The 23,200-nt window shown below is 48.4% G+C and overlaps 1 protein-coding gene across 3 annotated transcripts in view; it reads left to right on the top strand.

Annotated features, from left to right (window-relative positions):
• LOC135050113 (ephrin type-A receptor 6) overlaps positions 1 to 23,200 on the top strand; it is a 1,497,116-nt gene that overhangs the window by 1,154,926 nt on the left and 318,990 nt on the right. The gene's annotated exons all lie outside the window — the stretch shown is intronic.

The following is a 23,200-nucleotide window of genomic DNA, read 5'->3' as shown; positions in this document are numbered from 1 at the left end:
TAAAAATAGATACTGAGGCGGGCTGCTGCCGTTTGCCCTTGAACAAAGTTGCCAAACTGTGTGGGAGGATTGAGTGGGCTTTGTCAGACGGCAAGGTTACCTTGCACCTGTGCCAATCCCTTCTCGGTCTTTTTAATTTTGCTTGCAGGGTCATACCCATGGATAGGGTGTTTTGCCGCAAATTGGAGTGGGTGACGGCTGGCGTGCGTTGGCCACATCACTTCATTAGATTATCATCCGAGAGTTGCAGAAATCTGCGAGTTTGGGATGCCTTTTTAAGTGATTTCAATGGCGTGTTCATTTGGCTGTCGGATCCGGTCCATAGTCCAGATATCCAGCTGGTCATGTGTCGGGTTCCTGGGGGTACGTTGCGTACCTTGATGGTGTATGGTCTGCTGCCTCTTGGCCGGGTTCGTGGTTCCAGTTGGGCTTAACCCGAAACCTTTTGTTGCTGGAACTTTTTCCCATTGTAGTTGCTTTGGAGCTGTGGGGTGAGCGGGTCAGAGACTGGCATGTGGTCTTCTGGGGAGACAATCGGGGCGTGGTCCAGGCGATCAACGGGCAGCCATCATCCTAGCTTCCAGTTCTTCGGTTGTTGGCCTACCTGGTCTTGCGCTGCTTGTGTCTTAATGTACACTTCGTTGTGTGGCACGTCCCAGGGGTAGACAACGGCATTGCCGATGCGCTTTCTAGGCGACAGTGGGATAGGTTTCGTGCATTGGCTCCTGCTGCAGCGCTTAAGGGTGACGCTTGCCCTTCTCATTGTTGGCAGGTTATATGGCAGGGATAACTGCTTTGGCAAGCCAGTCGGTGGCTCCAGCCACGCTGGTGAAATATCGGGCAGCTTTCAGTCAGTGGGAGGCATTTATTGCATGCAGGCGGAACGAAGGTACAGTAAGCCTTCTTTTTGTTTACTATTGGACTTTTTCTGGCGTCTGTATGTTGCTGGGAAGGCACACGCTGTTGTCGGGCAAATGCTTGCAGGAATCTCCTTTTCTCTAACGTCCTAGTGGATGCTGGGACTCCGTAAGGACCATGGGGAATAGCGGCTCCGCAGGAGACAGGGCACAAGAATAAAAGCTTTAGGATCATGTGGTGTGCACTGGCTCCTCCCCCTATGACCCTCCTCCAAGCCTCAGTTAGATTTTTGTGCCCGAACGAGAAGGGTGCAGGCTAGGTGGCTCTCCTGAGCTGCTTAGAATAAAAGTTTAATTTAGGTTTTTTTATTTTCAGTGAGTCCTGCTGGCAACAGGCTCACTGCATCGTGGGACTAAGGGGAGAAGAAACGGACTCACCTGAGTGCAGAGTGGATCGGGTTTCTTAGGCTACTGGACATTAGCTCCAGAGGGACGATCACAGGTTCAGCCTGGATGGGTCACCGGAGCCGCGCCGCCGTCCCCCTTACAGAGCCAGAAGAGACGAAGAGGTCCGGTGAAATCGGCGGCAGAAGACAATCCTGTCTTCAGACTAAGGTAGCGCACAGCACCGCAGCTGTGCGCCATTGCTCTCAGCACACTTCACACTCCGGTCACTGAGGGTGCAGGGCGCTTGGGGGGGAGCGCCCTGAGACGCAATATAGATGAAAAATACCTTAGGTGGCAAAAGAATACATCACATATAGCTCCTGGGCTATATGGATGTATTGTAACCCCTGCCATTTTTACACAAAAAAGCGGGAGATAAGGACGTCGTGAAGGGGCGGGGCCTGTCTCCTCAGCACACAAGCGCCATTTTCCCTCACAGTTCCGCTGGAAGGACGGCTCCCTGACTCTCCCCTGCAGTCCTGCTTCAGAATCAGGGTAAAAAAGAGAAGGGGGGGCACTATTGGCAGCAAATGACAATATAAACAGCAGCTATAAGGGAATAACACTTATATAAGGTTATCCCTGTAGATATATATAGCGCTGGGTGTGTGCTGGCAGACTCTCCCTCTGTCTCTCCAAAGGGCTCGTGGGGTCCTGTCCTCTATCAGAGCATTCCCGGTGTGTGGGCTGTGTGTCGGTACGTGTGTGTCGACATGTATGAGGAGGAAAATGATGTGGAGGCGGAGCAATTGCCTGCGTTAGTGATGTCACCCCCTAGAGAGTCGACACCTGACTGGATGATCGTGTTCAAACAATTAAGTGATAATGTCAACACTTTGCAAAAAACTGTTGACGACATGAGACAGCCGGCAAATCAATTAGTGCCTGTCCAGGCGTCTCAGACACCGACAGGGGCCCTAAAACGCCCGTTACCTCAGTGGGTCGACACAGACCCAGACACAGATACGGAGTCTAGTGTCGACGGTGATGAGTCGAACGTAATGTCCAGTAGGGCCACACGTTACATGATCACGGCAATGAAGGAAGCATTGCACATTTCTGACACTACAAATACCACTAAGAAGGGTATTATGTGGGGGGTGAAAAAACTACCAATAGTTTTTCCTGAGTCAGATGAATTGAATGAGGTGTGTGATAAAGCGTGGGTTTCTCCCGACAAAAAACTGCTAATTTCTAATAAATTATTGGCACTATATCCTTTCCCATCAGAGGTTAGGACACGTTGGGAAACACCCCCTAGGGTAGATAAGGCGCTCACACGTTTATCAAAACAAGTAGCGTTACCGTCTCCTGATACGGCCACCCTCAAAGAACCAGCTGATAGAAGGCTGGAAAATATTCTAAAAAGTATATACACACATACTGGTGTTATACTGCGACCAGCAATCGCTTCAGCCTGGATGTGCAGTGCTGGAGTCGCGTGGTCGGATTCCCTGACTGAAAATATTGATACCCTGGATAGGGACAATATACTGTTAACTATAGAGCATTTGAAGGATGCATTACTATATATGCGTGATGCACAGAGAGATATTTGCACCCTGGCATCAAGAGTAAGTGCTATGTCCATCTCTGCCAGAAGAACGTTATGGACGCGTCAGTGGTCAGGGGATGCGGATTCCAAACGACATATGGAAGTATTGCCGTATAAAGGGGAGGAGTTATTTGGGGCTGGTCTTTCGGACCTGGTGGCCACGGCAACGGCTGGAAAGTCCACCTTCTTACCTCAGGTCACTTCACATCAACAGAAAAAGACACCGTCTTTTCAAACTCAGTCCTTTCGTTCCCATAAATACAAGCGAGCAAAAGGCCATTCCTTTCTGCCCCGGGGCAGAGGAAGGGGAAAAAGACTGCACCATGCAGCCGCTTCCCAGGATCAGAAGCCTTCCCCTGCTTCTGCCAAGTCTTCAGCATGACGCTGGGGCTTTACAAGCAGACTCAGGCTTGGTGGGGGCCCGTCTCAAGAATTTCAACGCGCAGTGGGCTCACTCGCAAGTGGATCCCTGGATTCTACAGGTAGTATCGCAGGGGTACAAACTGGAATTCGAGGCGTTTCCCCCTCGCCGGTTCCTGAAGTCTGCTCTGCCAAAGTCTCCCTCCGACAGGGAGGCAGTTCTGGAAGCCATTCACAAGCTGTATTCCCAGCAGGTGATAATCAAGGTACCCCTCCTACAACAAGGAAAGGGTTATTATTCCACGCTGTTTGTGGTACCGAAACCGGACGGCTCGGTGAGACCAATTTTAAATCTGAAATCCCTGAACACTTACATAAAAAGGTTCAAATTCAAGATGGAATCACTCAGAGCGGTGATAGCGAACCTGGAAGAAGGGGACTATATGGTGTCTCTGGACATCAAAGATGCTTATCTCCACGTCCCAATCTACCCTTCTCACCAAGGGTATCTCAGGTTTGTAGTACAAGACTGTCATTATCAGTTTCAGACGCTGCCGTTTGGGTTGTCCACGGCACCTCGGGTCTTTACCAAGGTAATGGCCGAAATGATGATTCTTCTTCGAAGAAAAGGCGTATTAATTATCCCTTACTTGGACGATCTCCTGATAAGGGCAAAGTCCAGGGAACGGTTAGAAGTCGGAGTAGCACTATCTCAGATAGTGTTACGTCAGCACGGGTGGATCCTAAATATTCCAAAATCGCAGCTGATTCCAAAGACACGTCTTCTGTTCCTAGGAATGATTCTGGACACAGTCCAGAAGAAGGTTTTTCTCCCGGAGGAGAAGGCCAAGGAGTTATCCGAGCTAGTCAGGAACCTCCTAAAACCAGCCCAGGTGTCAGTGCATCAGTGCACGAGGGTCCTGGGAAAAATGGTGGCTTCTTACGAAGCAATTCCATTCGGAAGATTCCATGCAAGAACGTTTCAGTGGGATCTACTGGACAAATGGTCCGGTTCGCATCTTCAGATGCAGCAGCGGATAACCCTGTCACCAAAGACAAGGGTGTCTCTCCTGTGGTGGTTGCAGAGTGCTCATCTTCTAGAGGGCCGCACATTCGGCATTCAGGATTGGATCCTGGTGACCACGGATGCAAGCCTGAGAGGCTGGGGAGCAGTCACACAGGGAAAAAACTTCCAGGGCTTGTGGTCAAGCATGGAAACATCTCTTCATATAAACATTCTGGAACTACGGGCCATTTACAATGCCCTAAGTCAAGCGAAACCCCTGCTTCAGGGTCAGGCGGTATTGATCCAATCGGACAACATCACGTCAGTCGCCCACGTAAACAGACAGGGCGGCACGAGAAGCAGGAGGGCTATGGCAGAGGCTGCAAGGATTCTTCGCTGGGCGGAAAATCATGTGATAGCTCTGTCAGCAGTGTTCATTCCGGGAGTGGACAACTGGGAAGCAGACTTCCTCAGCAGACACGACCTTCACCCGGGAGAGTGGGGACTTCACCCAGAAGTCTTCCACCTGATTGTAAACCGTTGGGAAAAACCAAAGGTGGACATGATGGCGTCACGTCTAAACAAAAAATTAGACAGATATTGCGCCAGGTCAAGGGACCCTCAGGCAATAGCGGTGGACGCTCTGGTGACACCGTGGGTGTACCAGTCAGTGTATGTGTTCCCTCCTCTGCCTCTCATACCAAAAGTACTGAGAATCATAAGAAGGAGAGGAGTAAGAACGATACTCGTGGTTCCGGATTGGCCAAGAAGGACTTGGTACCCGGAACTTCAGGAGATGCTCACGGAAGACCCGTGGCCTCTACCTCTAAGAAAGGACCTGCTCCAGCAGGGGCCTTGTCTGTTCCAAGACTTACCGCGGCTGCGTTTGACGGCATGGCGGTTGAACGCCGGATCCTGAAGGAAAAAGGCATTCCAGATGAAGTCATCCCTACCCTGGTCAAAGCCAGGAAGGATGTAACCGCAAAACATTATCACCGCATTTGGCGAAAATATGTTGCGTGGTGTGAGGCTAAGAAGGCCCCTACAGAGGAATTTCAACTGGGTCGTTTCCTCCATTTCCTGCAAACAGGACTGTCTATGGGCCTAAAATTAGGGTCCATTAAGGTTCAAATTTCGGCCCTGTCGATTTTCTTCCAGAAAGAACTGGCTTCAGTACCTGAAGTTCAGACATTTGTAAAAGGGGTACTGCATATACAACCTCCTTTTGTGCCTCCAGTGGCACCTTGGGATCTCAATGTTGTTTTGAGGTTCCTTAAGTCACATTGGTTTGAACCACTCACCACTGTGGACTTAAAATATCTCACATGGAAGGTGACGATGCTGTTAGCCCTGGCTTCAGCCAGGCGGGTGTCAGAATTGGCGGCTTTATCATATAAAAGCCCTTACTTAATTTTTCATTCTGACAGGGCAGAATTGAGGACTCGTCCTCAATTTCTCCCTAAGGTGGTTTCTGCTTTTCACATGAACCAACCTATTGTGGTGCCTGCGGCTACTAGGGACTTGGAGGACTCCAAGTTACTTGACGTTGTCAGGGCCCTGAAAATATATGTTTCCAGGACGGCTGGAGTCAGAAAGTCTGACTCGCTGTTTATCCTGTATGCACCCAACAAGCTGGGTGCTCCTGCTTTTAAGCAGACTATTGCTCGTTGGATTTGTAGTACAATTCAACTTGCACATTCTGTGGCAGGCCTGCCACAGCCTAAATCGGTAAAAGCCCATTCCACAAGGAAAGTGGGCTCATCTTGGGCGGCTGCCCGAGGGGTCTCGGCTTTACAACTTTGCCGAGCAGCTACTTGGTCAGGGGCAAACACGTTTGCTAAATTCTACAAATTTGATACCCTGGCTGAGGAGGACCTGGAGTTCTCTCATTCGGTGCTGCAGAGTCATCCGCACTCTCCCGCCCGTTTGGGAGCTTTGGTATAATCCCCATGGTCCTTACGGAGTCCCAGCATCCACTAGGACGTTAGAGAAAATAAGATTTTACTTACCGATAAATCTATTTCTCATAGTCCGTAGTGGATGCTGGGCGCCCATCCCAAGTGCGGATTGTCTGCAATACTTGTACATAGTTATTGTTAACAAAATCGGGTTATTGTTGTTGTGAGCCATCTTTTCAGAGGCTCCTTCGTTGTTATCATACTGTTAACTGGGTTCAGATCACGAGTTGTACGGTGTGATTGGTGTGGCTGGTATGAGTCTTACCCGGGATTCAATATCCTTCCTTATTATGTACGCTCGTCCGGGCACAGTATCTTAACTGAGGCTTGGAGGAGGGTCATAGGGGGAGGAGCCAGTGCACACCACATGATCCTAAAGCTTTTATTCTTGTGCCCTGTCTCCTGCGGAGCCGCTATTCCCCATGGTCCTTACGGAGTCCCAGCATCCACTACGGACTATGAGAAATAGATTTATCGGTAAGTAAAATCTTATTTTTCTGCGTTTGCATGGTAGACATGATTTCACTAAAAGTTTTTTAGTGAGTCATTTTCTGCGGGGCTGGGAGCGTGATGCAGGCGTCCTATATCGGTTACAATGCTGGGTAGTTTCATAGACGTATTACCGTCCGTTTGCGGATCCCACCATGAGGTGTTCCTTTACCGGCTCGCCTTTGCGATGGCTTTTCACGGACCCTCTCGGATCGGCGAGTTGGTGGCGCCCACCAGATCAGCTATCTCACCGTTGCTTAAGTCACAGGTGCTGACACATACGTATGCAAACTAAGGCAGACAAATCAGCTGGGGAGCAGGGTTTGCCTTACCTGCCTGCCCTAACACCAGCATCTGTCCTGTAACATTGGCCCATGCATACTGTGGCTCGAGGCCTCGTGGTGGCTGAGCGTGGCTAATGCACCTTGACGGATCCCCGTTGACAGTTTACAAATTCCAGTGGGTATTTAGGAAGTGCCTCCTTGCGCTGGGATTGTCGCCATCAATGTATGGCATGCATTCCTTTCACATTGGGGCTGCGACAATAGCCGGGTCATTGGGTTTCTCAGAGGCTGGGATTAAATCGCTTGGTCGCTGGAAATCCAATACCTATAAAGGTTATGTCAGAAAACGTTTAAATGTTTTTCCTGTTTCGGGGCGGCCTTTTCCTTTGGTTTGGCTAATTTAAATTTCTTTGCATTCATATTTTTCTTGTTTTGAGTTTTGTTCCGTTTTCAATGGGAGGGCGAGTTGGGGTGGAGGTGCCTGCGCTTTGGCCACATGGAATTTTCTGTGTCGTCTGCGAGGGTAGCCTCGGCTCCGTCTTGTTTCCCCGTCTTCTTGTTTTTCCTCAACTGGACTCGACCTGTAGCCCTTTTTAGCCACTCGTCACCGTTTGAACAGTGAGGGTCCCGTTGGATTCTGCCGTGCTTTTCTCCTGAGAACCTGGGGGGTGCTATTGGCTCATGCCTTCCGTGGAAGGTTTAGCAGGTTTTTAATGAAGGACAGGTCATTCCCTTCCCCTCCCCTGGCCCACCCTTTCCGTACATTGTCGGTTAGTTCGGTTGCACTTGATTTACATTATTGACCTATTGTATTCGTTTATTTTCAGTAGTGTCACTCGACATGCGCCCTATATGGATCTTGGGCCACTCATTTGTTTATTGGGCAGCTAGGTCCTACTAGCACTAAAACTCACTTTCACCCTTTTCTTAAAATCAGAGAGTTTCAACTCGTGGCACACTAAAGATCACTATCAGTTTATTTTAGTAGTGCCTCAGATGCATATTATGCCACATCATAGTGCCCCCTGCTACACATTATGATGGTAATTCAGATGTTAACAGAGATGCTGTCACTGCTGCTTCTAAGGAAGCAGCAGTGACAGCGCTGTATGGTGACGCCATGGGAGGCGTCTATTACATGCAGACATCTGTTGCATTAGTTATACGAGCTGCATCCTAGGATGCAGCATCTATCATCGGGCAGCTTGCGGCACCAATGGTGCTGTGCAAGCCACCCATCGCATAGGCCAGGGAAGACCTGTCCAATGACAGAGATCCCCGACATCTTCCCACTCTCTAAACAGCAGTGACACACCTCTGTTTTCACAAACGGAAGCCATTGCCACCCTAGAAACAACATCATGCTGTCAATCACTGATAGTCTGATGCTGGGTTCCTACCTTCATCGCAAGACCTGTTCGAGAAGACGCGTATCGGGTACTGTGCATATGCAAAGTACTGATAATCGGTACTTTGCACATGATAGCGCATCTCTGTCCACATCTGAATGACCCCCATGTCACATTGTAGTACCCCTGATACACATAATACCATATCATAGTGCACTTGAGATACAGTATGCCACATTGTAGCACCAGCGATACAGATTACAGTAAGGGGGTCATGTACTAAGCAGTGATAAAAAGTGGAGAAGTGAGCCAGTGGAGAAGCTGCCCATGGCAACCAATCAGCTGCTCTGTATACGTTTATAGTATGCAAATTCTAAATGTTATGTCACTGCTGATTGGTTGCCATGGGCAACTTCTCCACTCGCTCACTTCTCCACTTTTATCACTGCTTAGTACATGTTCCCCTAAAGGCCCGTACACACTGGCCGATATATCGGCCGTTCTCTCGAACGGCCGATATATCGCGGGTCCGTCGGCCAGTGTGTACGGCCGATACGTCTGTGAACTCCGTCGTTCACAGACGTATCGTGTCGGCCCCGGAGCACAGCCAACGGCCAATATATCTACCGATATATTGGCGCGTCGATACATGCTGCGGCGGCCGGCGGTGATTGACAGCTGAACTGTTCATGACGTCAGTCCCCGACGGATCGGGCAGTGTGTATGCTCAACACACTGCCCGATCCGTCCATAGATATATCTGCAGATCAATTGATCTGCAGATATATCTTTCCAGTGTGTACCCACCTTAAGTCACCTTGAAAAGCAGAAGCCACTTTATCAGAGGATTGAGTCAGTAATGCCAACCACTACACCATCCATATTGATCCTTGAAGCTGCTTTTAAACTGTGGTGAGCCGTCTAATGCTGCTTCTCTGCAGCAGAACTTGTGGGACAACCAGCAGAGGTAAGAATCAATCAAACAATGCTGAAGACTCTCACACGTGTAGCTTTGCTGCTGAATCAGTGACGTCTTCACACTGGCGCAGCATGAGACAACGCATCACTGGGATCTATCCCAGAAGTGATGCAGCATCATCAAGTGTTGCTTATTGCGGCCAATCAGAATGGCAAAATGGAATGTTCATGAAAGCACGCATAAATGCAGCACTTTTTGCTGCTTATACTTTAATGGCGTGCATCCAACATATGTTTCGGGCTAAAAGCACGTTGTCAGGGATCCCTGACAATAGGCTTATAGCCCGAAACATATGTTGGACGCACGCCATTAAGAATTACCTTATCCCTTTTTCCTTTTATATATATATATATATATATATATATATATATTATGCAGAAGAGAAACTGCGGCACTCCGTAATTTGAAAAATTGTATACAATTTGCTGTGAAGACGGTGCTTGGATGGCTCTGAAACGTCGCTATTCGTGTTATTGTGTTTCTGTGATGTTTTTTCACTAAATAAAAATATTTTTTTCAAGTTACGGAGTGCCGCAGTTTCTCTTCTGCATATTCTGACATTTTTACTGAAGGCACCCAACTAGCACTTTTATAAAGCAATCGAGTGCAGGTTCTATACACAGGAGTATATATATATATATATATATATATATATATATCCAAACGGCGGCACTCCTTTCAGAACCTGATGAAAGTTGAAAGACTGAAACGTTAACATAACAACTGACAGGGGCGTTTGTCTCTTCATTTCTTTGCTACTGAAAGTCCTCAAGGAGTGCCGCCGCTTGGGTATTTATATTGCATACCTAATTGGTTGGATGGCACCTGGGGCAATTCTCCTACAAGGTGGAGTGCCGGTACCAACTTGTTTTATATATATATATATATATATATATATATATATATATATATAGTTATGTGACCGGCGGTCAGGAAACCGGAGATCACAATACCTCCGCCTGCATCCCGAACCCTGAAAATCGTCGGCATGCTAACTAAAAGGGACTATTCCCACTCATGGGTGTCCACGACAACCACTGAGTGGGACTAGAACCTGTGGCAAGTGCAGTTTGCCACCGAGCCCGCAGCGTGGGACTTCGTTGCACTCACTCCCCCCAACGTCTTTCTGCGGCCGGAATCCTGTCGTTGGGATGCTGACCACCGGGATACCGGCCGCCGGTAACACAGCCCCAACATACACACACACACACCTGCATATGGGAACAGTATGATTTGCTGGCGTATGGGATCCCGGCGGTCATGATACGGACGCTGGGATCCCAATCTTGAAGCTGACAGGGGTGAGTAAGGGGTGTTGCCCCCTCTCCCCACCCCCTAACCCTACCTTCCTGCAGCCTAGCCCTAACCTCCCCCTTTGTTTCCTAACCCTAACCTCCCCTGGAAGGTGCTTAACCCTAACCCCCCTCCCCCCCCCCCCCTCCCCACAGCCTAACCTTAACCCTCCCTCCCACAGTCTAAACCTAACGGTTGGTTCTAAATCGAAGTGGGAGAAGGGACCACTAGGGGAGGAGACACATCACCAGGGGGAGGAGCTACAGCTGAACAGGGTACCCGAAAAGTACGCTCGCCAACTGATTACTAAAGGTAATAGTTGGTGCCGTGGATAGTAGAGGAACTATCCCGCTGGCCTAGCTCCTCCCCCTTGTGTCGTGCCTCCTCCCCCCGATGTAAAAGGTCCCTTAGGCCGCTTGAATCTAGCATATACCTAAACAATACCACCCCCCCACACACCTGTGGCTTACCTGTGTAGCGCCGCGGCCTGTCCTCGTTCAGGATTTCGGCTGTTGGTATTAAGAATAGGGTCGGTATTTTGAGTGCCAGGTTACCGGCAGCCGGGTTCCTGACTGCATCCCATGCATACACTTCCTGAGTGAAGTTGGTGGTACAAGCAGCTAATGACATGGTACAAGCTTAATTACATCATCATGGCCCCACTTTACAATGCTGGAAATCTCTGCATTGCATAGCAGGTGGTGGGGCCATGCTGACACGTTCACACCATCATGCCTCCACTCTGTCCACTTCTGCTGCCCCATGCTCCTTGCCTCAGTAACCTGGCTGCCTCCAGCAGACACTAGTATGCACTAACCTGTGAATAGCTTATTTAATAATCTATGCAAACTTCACCTCTCTCCCCTCCTGATGCAGCAGGCTCTGCCTCGACTCTTTGGCTCTTCAAGCAGCTTCCCAATTTGCTCAAAACTTCAGCACCTACTGTAGCTGGCATCCACTCACTTCTTGCTGAGGTAGGATTGAATGGGCGGGGCTTTTGGTAGCTGGGGGCGGGGCTTTGGGTACCCGTTGTTATGGGCGGAGCTTTGCTGCAGTAATAGCTGGGACGAGGCTTTGAACAGACAAAACTAATGGGCGGAGCTTTGAGTAGCTGGGGGCGGGGCTTTGGATGGCTATGACGGGAAAGCATCCAGAGTGGAGTGTGCAAAGATTGTAGCGCAGGGAAAATGGATGAGTCAGCTGGGGGCGGGCTTGAGCAGGCAAAGACTGGGCGGGGTTTCTGTCAGTCAACCTCAGGTAAATGTTTGCAATTTCTTTTTGGGCATCTGGCGTGCAGCTTTTCATTTTTCTTTGAAATTGCCAGGGGTGACCGGGCTGGAGTTCTTTTGATGCTTGCTTGTGGTGACAGGAAAAAAAGATCCTGTCCATTCAGTCTGCTTGGAGCTCTGTGGGCCTATTTTCACTGGGGGCTTGGAGCTGCAGCTCCATCCGCCCCATTGTTAATCCGTCCCTGGCTAAATCACATGGCCCAACGGCAGTGTTGGTCATTCACCTAGGGGGTAACGACATAGGATCTCCCCTCTCTTGAGTTACGTCACCGGATGGCGCGTGATTTGGAGCAGGTCATGACGTGGTGGCCTTGGTGTCGGATTGTTTGGTCCGCAATCATTCCGCGTTAGGTTTGGCATGGTCCGCTGCATGGTGTTGTATTGGACAAGTCCCGGCACAAGGACTTGTTGGCGGGAGAGTTTTGGATCTTGGTGGCGCAGTAGTCTCCCACCCACTTATTCATTTTAGGGACGCCCATTTATTTAGACCAGATGGCGTCCATTTGACTGATGAGGGTACATGTTTATTTTTGGAAAGCATTTTTAGAGTACTCGATAGCTTGGTTTAAGTTGGTTAGCGATTAGTCAGGTTGTTTTGTAGTAGTGGTTTTAGAGTATGGTGGCGGCACCGGCTCCTGCTGGGCCGGTGTGTGGCGGGAAAGAACGGCAGTTACAGTGGCTATTGCGCTGCTGTTTGGAGGTGTGCTTTTTACCCAATACACTGTATACTCTGGCCCTCCTTACCGGGGGTCATTGGGCTTGGCTGTCTGGCCGCCCCTATTATGGTGTAATGGGGAGAGAGTTGGAGACTCAGCATTTATTGGCGTAGCCAATGAGATAAATAAAGTCATGTCGTGGACATGCGTAGCAGCAATAAGTCGTAATGTCACTGTTCTTTCTAATTGCCACCATACTGTACTTCGTTTTACTATTATAAATAAATAACAGTTGACCGATTTTAATGGCATTTCAGTGGTCTGTGTCGTTATTTCTAGATAAGTTAAGTTAGTTCATATTTATGTGGTACGGTTATTGTGTAACGATGTCATGCAGTCCAGCATCGGCCGATAGAAAGTTTACTGTACAATATTTATATGCAAGGCACTTTCTTCATATTTACCGACTTGGCTGCCCACTCCTCCGGGAGGGGGCAGCCCGGTTGGTGCATAGGGCAGTGTAACCAACGCAAAGGTGGGCTGTTCACTGGGGGAGCACAATCGCGTCATCGTGGCTCTGCCCCTCGCTATACAGTGCATTGGAAACAGGCACGACAAGTATAATGTTCCTATACATGAAAAAATCTGTTACTTCTCATCAATTCTCTATTTTGAAAAAGACTTGTATTATTGGAGAGAGTTGTCCAGCAGAACATTTATTAGTGATATTTGGAAGAATGACGCACATACTCTTCAGTAAAGATTGCTTGTGCTATACTGAAGAACTGGAAAGCTGTTTCCTCTATAGTTTTAGTAGTCTCTGAGGTGTCCTGTTCCCTTTAAAGATATTTATCTGTGATCTTGAGCTTACACTACTTACAGTTACAGTCCTGGCGGCTGCCGAGTACCAGTGAACGATTGTAGTTCCGGGAAAGGGGACTTTCACAGGCGAAGCACCCAGCAAGTGGGTTCTGTAAGCTCAAGATCACAGTAGGCACTCATAATAATTGTTGAACTAATAGCACCCAAAGAAAAAAATGTTGCTTATGCCTGATCTAGATTTTCTAATTTCTGCATAAGAGTGGTTATCATGGTAGTTACAGGGCCTCATAGAGAATGTTCCAAATCAGGAGTATGTGTTTTTTTAGAATATAAACTGTTTAATGAGAAAATGAAGCAACACAGGCCAAATCACTGGATTAAAGAGCAACAAACTTCCTAACCTAAATAGACACCATTTACAGTTAGCTACTATAATATATATATATATATATATATATATACTGTATATATATACTGTATATATATATATATACTGTATATATATATATATATATATATTTTCTAGTAGGTCCTGCACTCTCATCTCATCCAATCCAACGTAGCGGGTGCTCCCAATAGACCATGACAATCCACTTGAAATAGCAGGGTTTCCACAATGTGGAGAGTTCACTCACGCAGAAATACAAATCCATCCAAATATAAAATGTAGAATTTTATTGGTCATCACATAGCCTTAGTGTCGACGTTTCGGTTCATAGATGAACCTTTCTCAAGACCGGCAATGTAGAATAATCATATCAACATCGAGTAATAAAGGCTGGTATAATATCTGATATAACAGCTGCTGCTGCTTAGATGCAGCTACAGGGGCTCAGGGGCACCGGAGAAGAGGTGTCCTGAAGTCCCAGTCATCCCTGAGCTGCAATATGATTATTCTACATTGCCGGTCTTGAGAAAGGTTCATCTATGAACCGAAACGTCGACACTAAGGCTATGTGATGACCAATAAAATTCTACATTTTATATTTGTGGAAACCCTGCTATATATATATTTTTGAGAAAAATGTGCAATGTGTTTTAGTATAAAATTATATATATATATATATATATATAATTTTATACTAAAACACATTGCACATTTTTCTCAAAATGTGCGTCTTATTTGCACAATTAAAACAACTGAAAGCTATAAAACTGCATTACTAGGGTATACTGAGCCGTGGGGTTTGCAACATTGCTATATCTCTGCGTGACTCAGGGATCTATTTACTAAGCCTTGGGCAGAGATAAAGCGGATGGAGGTAAAGTACCAGCCAATCAGCTCCTAACTGCCATATCACAGGCTGTGTTTAAAAAATGACAGGAGCTGGTTTGCTGGTACTTTATCTCCGTCCACTTTATCTCCATCCAAGGCTTAGTAAATAGACAGTCTGAATCTGTGTTAAATGGGCGCTTCTACCAGCAGCTGCGGGTGTTCCTCTCGCCAAGTTCCATTGATGTATTAAGCCTGGAGAAGGCATAAAGAAGTGATAAAGTGGTGATAAGTGCAAGGTGATAACGCACCAGCCAATCAGCTCATAACTGTCAATTTACATATTGGAGCTGATTGGCTGGTGCGTTATCACTGTGCACTTATCACCGCTTTATCACTTCTTTATGCTTTCTCCAGGCTTAATACATCTGCCCCAGTGATTGTGCTTCATCTGCCCCTTTTGTACATGTGTAAAACCAATTCCTGTGTGGTTAAAGTCACAGCCCATCCTCTCTAGTACACTCAGTGGCACCGAGAGGAGGGGAGCAGGTACTCTTTACTCGGGCACATGCATGTTTGATGGTATCCGGGTCCCACTGCCCTCCCCCCTTTTGTAGACACACTGCTGCCATTTGGTGCAGAGAAAGAGAGCAATGACTGCTGCTGCAGCAGGCTCTCTCTCTGCACACACGCTGCTGTGTGCTGCGCTGGGTAGAGAGGCAGAAGCAGTCACTGCTCTCTATCCCTGCGTGATGTGTGCAGGGGTGGGGTGAGCAGTTGAACCCAATCGACACCTGCCGACGCCCATCAGTTCTCCAGCAGCCGCAATAAGACTACTATTTATACATTTCCAATGTAAGAGGCTGGCCACACCTACCTGCATTGGCCACGCTCCCTACCATTACCTGGGCCCTTGCACAGCGGCCGGCGCCCCTGAGTATACTATGAGCGGCTTTTGCTGTGTCTGTGATCCGGCTTAGATGAAAAATTGAAGAAAAAATACAGTATGCTGGTCGTTATGGAACGTCTCAGTAGTGCCAGGCGTCTTGTGATATATGTCGTAAAGACACTCAGCACATGAGGACACATCTGTAGGTAAGAAAGAGCATGATAGTTTATTTATTTATTTTATTGACGTTACAAAGTATTTTGACTTGTTGAGTGGCGAAAATTAGTGAATAAATCCATAATACATTCATTTACAATATTAAAAATTCAAAAGTGGGTATTTTTTTTTAGTACTACTGATAAATGTACAAAACATACAGTATACATTGTAAATGTGTCATATATAATGCAAGACAGACAATTCCATTGATACTTCTGAATCCAACCTGTCCCTGGCTCCCATACAAAGATACTCAGGTCTCAGCATAGAACAATGACAATTGCTATTGGTTCAGCTGTGCTTGCCTTATCTTGTAAAACATATTATTATTTTATCTATTTTTTTTAAAGTTGTATAGGTTGCTTCAAAAGCATTCCTCGCAGCTAGAGCCTCTTCTCTGCTAATGGCATCCATCCTATGCTGAACGATGAAGATATCACTATGACTATTATCTGACTCTGACTAATTAGAAATACAATAACAAAGATTAAGACTAGCCAGGTACAGTCATTCATTATCTTCACCATTACTTGTTGCAGGTATGTAATAATATTATTATGGTCATCAACATATCAAGCAGTATAGTTTTGAGTGGTTGAGAGATGCAGGCCAGTGTCTGCTGTGGGAACATGGGAAGATAGCAACCTTGGGGTAACAACTGAGGATAAAATTGCTAACATCATATCCCCCACTTTCTATATCCATATCTTTATCCAAGGGTGTAGCTACTGTACCATAGGTGCAGGGAGTGCAGGGCCCAGAGCTGAGGGGGCCCATCTTCTCTGCAAAAGTTACATGTGTTAAATACATTTTTTGTCATTAGGTGATACATTTGTGCCCTAACAAACTTTTGCTATGGGGTCTGCAATATATCTTGGAATACCCTAGACCTGCTCATTGTAATGTGGTATAATATGAACTGGAGGGCATTATAATGTTACACTATATGAATTGGGGCATTGTAATGTGCTATATATGAAGTGGAGGCACTATAGTGTGGCATAATATGAAGTGGAGGCACTATAGTGTGGCATAATATGAAGTGGAGGCACTATAGTGTGGCATAATATGTAGTGGAGGCACTATAGTGTGGCATAATATGAACTGGAGGCACTATAGTGTGGCATAATATGTAGTGGAGGCACTATAGTGTGGCATAATATGTAGTGGAGGCACTATAGTGTGGCATAATATGAACTGGAGGCACTATAGTGTGGCATAATATGAAGTGGAGGCACTATAGTGTGGCATAATATGAACTGGAGGCTCTGTATGTTATAATATGAATTGGGGGTACTTTGTTGCATAATGTGTACTGGCAGCTTTACAATGTGACATAATGTGAACTAGGCCACTACTATGGTTCAGAAAATGCACTAGGGCACTATTATGGGGCATAAAATGAACAAATGCTGTGGAGAGGAGTCTCTCTAGAAGCACATGGACATGGGTCTCTTCAGTATGTTGCTATGGGGCCCACAAAGTTCTTGCTATACCCCTGCCTTTATCATTATGTAATGAAATGCCACCATCTGCGCATTCTTGCTCTATGTAAGCCTGTACATCACCATCATCTTCAGAATCATGATTTAACATAAGCTATTCGTAATCAGGGATTTGCAATATTAAACATCCTAGTGATAATTGGTGGACCCCTTTATTAAAGTAAACCTTAGTTACCTTTTATACCAGTAAATAAAGACACGGAGACATGATTTTGGCAGAAAATTGCTAGCTATTTATTTGACCCTAACCATAGCAAAACCTGTAATTGGGAAAAGTTTGTTAAGATGCCGAATCAGCCGGCATAATGGTGGCAGAAAAAAGAACGGCTCTATTAAACTATTGGTAAACTTAAATTGGTAAACTGACCGAAACCGTCCAGCACCCTATCAAAACCGGTAATAGGTGTCAACACAACCCCCACAGTGACTTCCCACCGCTCCTGGGTGCCCTGCCGCTGCCTCCCGGATGGGTGGTCGAGCGGCCATTAAGTCGATGGAGGTGAGTGCACCTAAACCATATAACACTGAAACTTACTACCTATAAAAAACCATACAACTACAAACTGCCGTTCTTTTCCGCCTATAAATAGCCAACGAATGAAAACAGCTAAGCAATTAAACGCCAATGCACTCCGCATCAAACAAAAACAACCTCTACCCTTAGGGCGGGAGGGCGGGAAGGAAATTCAGCAAGCAAAGAGGCCTAAAATGGCCACTCCAGCCTATATATACCCTAACCCTCCCCCTTTTCCTAAGGCTGTACTACCTCACAGCTAGGTCCACCCCTCACAGGATGTTTAACTCATTACTCTCCTATGTAGTCAATTCTCTCTCCTAAACATCCTAGTGATAATTGGTGGACCCCTTTATTAAAGTAAACCTTAGTTACCTTTTATACCAGTAAATAAAGACACAGAGACATGATTTTGGCAGAAAATTGCTAGCTATTTATTTGACCCTAACCATAGCAAAACCTGTAATTGGGAAAAGTTTGTTAAGATGCCGAATCAGCCGGCATAATGGTGGCAGAAAAAAGAACGGCTCTATTAAATTATTGGTAAACTTAAATTGGTAAACTGACCGAAACCGTCCAGCACCCTATCAAAACCGGTAATAGGTGTCAACACAACCCCCACAGTGACTTCCCACCGCTCCTGGGTGCCCTGCCGCTGCCTCCCGGATGGGTGGTCGAGCGGCCATTAAGTCGATGGAGGTGAGTGCACCTAAACCATATAACACTGAAACTTACTACCTATAAAAAACCATACAACTACAAACTGCCGTTCTTTTCCGCCAAAAGCGAAGGACTCCATCCAAGAGTCCTCGCACCGCCACCATAAACTACCCTAACTCCTGCAACACTAGGAACAGATCCTCCAGGAAAAACATCATCCCCTCATTGGATAGATGCACACCATCAGGCCGAAAAAGGTGTCTGTCTCGGAACCGAATCCTAGGGTGGCGAACCACTTTACCTCCGTGGGCCAAGACCCACTTCGCCACCGCCCCATTCACCTTTATCCTGGCCTCATCTATTACGCGTCCGTCCTTCACACCTCGCCAACTCAACCTTGGCACCATCAGGGAAAATACCAATATACAATTGGTCCATGCTGCGGCCACCCTTGCCAGATCTTGTATCATGGCCCACCGTAGCTCCAAGGAAGTCCTCTTCCCTAGGTCGTTGCCACCTAAGTGGACAACCAAAACCTTGGGAACTCCATGCTTCCTGGCCTGACTGACCAGTCTACTCAATAGATCTGTCCACATCATACCTCGCCAACCAAGCCATCTGATTCCCTGACCTCTAGGAAACCTCTGAGCAGTATCAGAGGCCAAAAACCTTGCTGCCCAAAAGACATACGAGTGGCCGACCACCCAAACGGACAAGCCATCAGCGAAACAACCTGAATGGAAGGAAAAAGGGGTAAAATGTGTTACTATAATTCTACGCCATAACATGTAATTGTGTTAACCTGAAGGATCTGCCAAAAAGAAAAAAATTTTATTGCTCCCTAATGCCGCAGCAGTCACGTCCTAGCCGATCTCCCGAGCTTCTAGCCAATTTGAAGTAACAGCATTAAGACATTAAGGGAAAGGCAAAAGAAACAAAACGAAATTAAACAGGGGGGGGGGGGGGGGGGGGTATAAAAAAAGAGGGTAAAACATGAAATAACTCAGCTGGAGGTGAAAGCATAAAACCTGCTGAGGGACTTTGATTAGAACAGATTAGCCGAATTAATGATTAGAATTCAGTCCGTCAAGTCAGGCAAAAATCGCAAAATAACTCCAGACCCCCGCTGCCGGCTCACGCCCGCAGCGGCAAGTGGCTAATCCCTGAGTAGGATCACACACGGGTAAACGAACCAACATAACAGCGAACATAACATATGCATAAACACCAAGCAAACATTATCTTACTCTAACTTATTGATGTAAGCTACGCTTAAGCAAAGTATCTCAGGCGACGGGGCGAATGTACCGCTTATAACCGGACGACTTCCATCGTCCCACCGCCTGGATTTGGGCCCCCGAAAAACCCGCGGCCGCTGCCGCCGTAGCAGCCCCTATGCGGAAGGAGTGTGTACCGAAGTGGGAGGGGGAAAGGCCCAAGCTCGTCAGACAGCGACCCATCATCCACCGAAATTGGAACTTCGTTACTGGCAGCCCGTCATAGTGCAGCAACCACGACCCCCGACATTCGGGCCTCACTGCCTCATATTGTACTGCCAACCGTACTGGGCATATGCTCTCCTCAAGTGCCGGAACCAGGGTGACCCATCGGCCCTTCCCCACCTGGTCCGTCTTAGAGCGTCGCAATCTGCACAGCAAGGACCTCCCACTCACCACTACGTCCTCTACCAGCATGCGCGAATCAGTTTGCTTAGAAGGCGCTACCAACTCCGATATCCTAAAGGCGCCGTGGTAAGCCATAGAGAACGCCAATCTAAAAAGCAGCGATTCAAACATAGATGATGCGATGGCTCCAACCGACCCAATGATGCCTGGCAGCAAAGCCGCATCAATGGGCCGCCTTCTGTCAGGCGGCGTAGGTGCTACGCGCGCCCATCCTTTCATAGCCTTAAGCAGAATCCCACTTTTCGTCAAATCGGGAACCCCCTTAATTCTGCAGAAGAACGCAATGCCAGCCAAGTACCGGGACACCACCGCTCTAGACCTACCCGAAACATAAAGCTGCCAAATAAAAGAAAGCATCATCCGATGCCCGCTCTTACCTCGTTGCTTCCGTCCTCTAGAAAATTCTTCCCATTCGCTCCAGGCCTGCTTGTAAGCCTTAAGCGTTGATGGCGCGACCGAACGCAGTGCTAGACCTTCCAGTCCGGCTTGATGACCTGCCAGACATAACCGGGACAATGAAAACCTTGTTCCTGGGCCTCAGGAGCCAACCAGTAAAACCTCTCCCATTGCCCTCGTGATAGCGCGTCAGCGACCCCATTCTCTAGACCCGGTACGTGTTGTGCCCGAAACCACACGTTCCTGCGCAGGCAAGTAAGCAGCAACTGCCCTAGCACCCGAAGCACTACCAGCGATCTTGCCCTCTGGTTGTTAATCGCGTGCACCACGCCCAGATTGTCGCATCTGAACAGGATGCTGCGATGCGCTAACCGCTCGCCCCAGATTTCCATCGCAACCATGATGGGAAAGAGTTCCAGGAGCAGAAGGTCCTTTGTGAAACCCGCCTGGTGCCAGTCTGCCGGCCACGATGCCGCGCACCAAGATCCCTCAAGATAGCAACCAAAACCGGAGGCTCCTGCCGCGTCGGTGAAAAGCTGCAATCTGGCGCTGTCGACCGTTGGTGCCTGCCATATGCGCACACCGTTGAAATCCTCCAGGAACGAGGCCCATACTGCCAGATCCCTTTTTATCTCAGCGGGCAAGCGTACAAAGTGGTGCGGCCTGGCACACCCCGCGGTCGCTCTTTCCAGCTTCCGGCAGAAAACCCTGCCCATCGGGATGACCCGACAAGCAAAGTTAAACATGCCCAGCAAGGATTGCGCCTGCCGCAGCTTAACCTTGCGCGAACCCATGAATTGGCCAATGGCTTCGCGAAGCTTAGCCACTTTGTCCAAAGGAAGGCGACACTCGCCTGACACCGTGTCGATCTCGATTCCCAGAAATGACAGGCAAGAGACCGGTCCCTCCGTTTTGTCCTCGGCCACTGGCACTCCGAAATGCCAAAACAATGCTCGTATACTGAAAAGCAGGTTGCCGCACCGTGGCGAATCCGCCGGCCCCGTACAAAGGAAATCATCGAGGTAGTGGGCAACCCCGTGCCCACCCGACGAAGACTCCACGCACCAATGCAGGAAGGTGCTAAAACGTTCAAAATACGAGCATGAAACGGAACACCCCATCGGCAAACATTTGTCAATGAAATATTCCGATCCAATCCGGAAACCCATAAAACGGAATGAGTCCGGATGGAGGGGTAGCAACCTAAAAGCGGATTCGACGTCAATCTTTGCCATGAGGGCCCCAGCGCCGTAGCTGCGGACCAAATTAAGCACCTCGTCAAACGACTGATACACTACCGAGCAATGACCCGGATGTATAGCGTCGTTGACCGAGGACCCCGCTGGGTAGGAAAGGTGCTGAATCAGTCGGAAGGACCCGGGTGTTTTCTTGGGGACCACCCCCACCGGGGAGATGACGAGGTCCGCCACTGGGGGTGTTGAAAACGGCCCCTCCATCCTGCCCAGCCTGACCTCCTTATCGACCTTTTCCCGCAACACTAAAGGCAAGGCCCGAGCAGACTGGAGGTTCCTCTGTGCCCGAACTGTAACATCGCTCGCAACAGGCAAGCGGAAACCAAAACTAAAACCTGAATATAAAAACCTGGCATCCTCTCTATTCGGATACCAATCCAACCATCTACCCATAGCCTCTAACCTAATTGGCGTTGGCGCCCTGTGGAGCGCTCCCGCCGGGTGCCCCTCTCGTGTAGGATTGCTTAGAACGGGGACCCTGCCGAGCACTCTTGAAGCAGGATGAGGCAGGGTGGGAACCCCCGCAATGGAGGCAAGCGTGACGGAACCGACACTGCTTGCCGTAGGAACATGCCGCGTTGTTAAACGCGAAACATAATCCTTTCGTTGCGGGCTGTTTCCCTGCCCGGACGGCCGACCTACCTGGCCTGGCCGATCCGCCATCCGCGCCGGGCGCATGGGCGGACGGCCCAGCACGGTGTCCGTCCGCCCCTGCGCTCCGGGGCTCCTTGGCCTGCTGCGAGGCCCTGGTGACCTTAAGCCATACTTCCACGTCCTTGAAACCAAAGTCCATAACGTACAACCCGTCCTGCTTCTCCCTGAATTCCTCATCATACCTGCGCCATTCGTTACCCGCCGACGTGCGTTGCATATCGTGCACGAGATGCAGGTATCGAATGATATTCATATGTTCCTCCGGCCTGTCTTCAAGGTAACAAGCCGCGAAAACCCAAAATCCCGCCAGCCAGTTATCAAACGTGCGGAACGCCTCGGCCCCTATGCCCTTCTTAGCGGTTGCTGCCTTTAACTCTTTTTTAGCGTCTTTCGTCAAGACGAAGACATCTACGTAGTCCCCCCTGCGAATCCTCTTGCTGCAGCTATCCCTAAGCCCCCGCATGACAGCGGTATATTTGCAGCGGACCACGCCTGGCAAGTCGCGTCGCTTCCTGGCCCTGCGAGATCCTTTGCTAAGCCGCCTTCGCCTCTTACGCCTCTCCTGCTGACCAGCCGCCTTCTTGGCGTATTTAGTCGCCCTTTTCTTCGCCTTTGTAGTGCTACTGACGTCGGACGCTGCCGAAGAAAGGGAGGAGGAGGAAGAAGAGGAGGAAGGGGACGAGCTGCGCGAACCCGAGGGCGTACTTGAAACCGACCCCGACTGTTTTGCCTCACCTGAAGCCTTAGATTGATCGGATCCAGATTCCTCAGGCACGACGTACGTAACGTCCTCATCTTCCGATTCCGGTACCCCAGTAACTGCTTGAACATCTGCGGGCAGAAAAGGGAGAGAGGACCCGGACACAAA

Source organism: Pseudophryne corroboree, chromosome 2 (assembly GCF_028390025.1).
Source record: "Pseudophryne corroboree isolate aPseCor3 chromosome 2, aPseCor3.hap2, whole genome shotgun sequence".
NCBI classification, from domain to species: domain Eukaryota; kingdom Metazoa; phylum Chordata; class Amphibia; order Anura; family Myobatrachidae; genus Pseudophryne; species Pseudophryne corroboree.
Note: the sequence above shows the minus strand (reverse complement) of the source record. Positions and strands in the feature narration are given on the sequence as shown.